This window comes from Pteronotus mesoamericanus, unplaced genomic scaffold (assembly GCF_021234165.1).
Source record: "Pteronotus mesoamericanus isolate MK-2021 breed Mesoamerican mustached bat unplaced genomic scaffold, CSHL_Meso_final contig_164, whole genome shotgun sequence".
NCBI classification, from domain to species: Eukaryota; Metazoa; Chordata; class Mammalia; order Chiroptera; family Mormoopidae; genus Pteronotus; species Pteronotus mesoamericanus.
Window position 1 is genome coordinate 27743931 of NW_026555065.1, and position 1092 is coordinate 27745022.

Genomic DNA, 1092 nt, shown 5'->3' on the forward strand with positions numbered 1-1092 from the left:
ACCAGCTTTATCTTTTTTTATGGCCTTCATTTTGAAGTCTATTTTGTCAGATATAGGTATTGCTACTCCTGCTCTTTTTCATTTCCATTTGTGTGGAACATTTTTCTCAATCCCTTTACTCTCAGCCTGTGGAAATCTTTTGTTCTGAGGAGAGTCTTTTAGAGAGCATATATATGGGTCATATTTTCTTATCCATGCAGTCACTATATCTTTTGATTGGAACATTTAATCCATTTACATTTAAGATTATTATAAATAGGTACTTATTTATTGCCATCTTTAGTATTGTACCTACATGAAAATTTTCAATTAGCAATAATCATGCCTCGGCTAAACATCATTGGCTACAATGCTGCTGCTGTGCAAAGTTTGGGTTGATATCACATTTGTCTCTGTATCACCAGCACATAGCACAATGCCTAGAACACCAAAAGAAAGATTAAAAATAAATCTAAGTAAATGAAAGAATATGTGGAAGAGAAAAAAAGTTTAATTGATAAACATTCTGAAGATATTGAAAAACTCAGAATGGAGGTTAGTAGCTGATTAACAGCAATTTCCTCAATGATCTTGAAATTTTCCTTGTCCATCTGTGGGCTGGTTGTCCTTGCCATGCCATGAATGGCCTACATTAATTTATGCTTCCTTACTGGCTGGCATAAAATGTTTGTCCTCATCACAGACAGTGGTAAAGGTTTTGGATCTAGGTTGTAGGAGAAAAATATTTTTAAAAGCTGTGCAAAAATTAATTTTCTTCTCTAAAAGTGTTTTTAGTTTGCACAAGAGAACTCATAACAAATTGAAAATAGTGTCTCAACAAAATTAAATATACATTATGACTTAGTTACTATTAAAATTTATATGTATAAGAAAATGAAAGAGAAGATAATATAATAAACTAGAAACAGTGGTTGCTCTGAGATGGTGGAATTGTGGGTAACTTTCATACTTTCTACAGTACATACATACTCTTCACGATAAGTTAATTTTAAGAATAACTTTTAAAATGCAGAGTATCACTAAGTTACAAATTATATGGTATCCGATGACTACCTGAAGACAGGCTGATAAAGTAAGAAGTGATCCAAATGA

The 1092-nt window shown here is 32.1% G+C and overlaps 1 non-coding gene across 1 annotated transcript; it reads right to left on the reverse strand.

Annotated features, from left to right (window-relative positions):
• Positions 1-233: 233 nt before the first annotated feature.
• On the reverse strand, positions 234-370 carry LOC129064490 (U4 spliceosomal RNA). Its single transcript, XR_008528469.1, has one exon. It is a non-coding gene; the product is annotated as a U4 spliceosomal RNA (small nuclear RNA).
• Positions 371-1092: the final 722 nt, after the last annotated feature.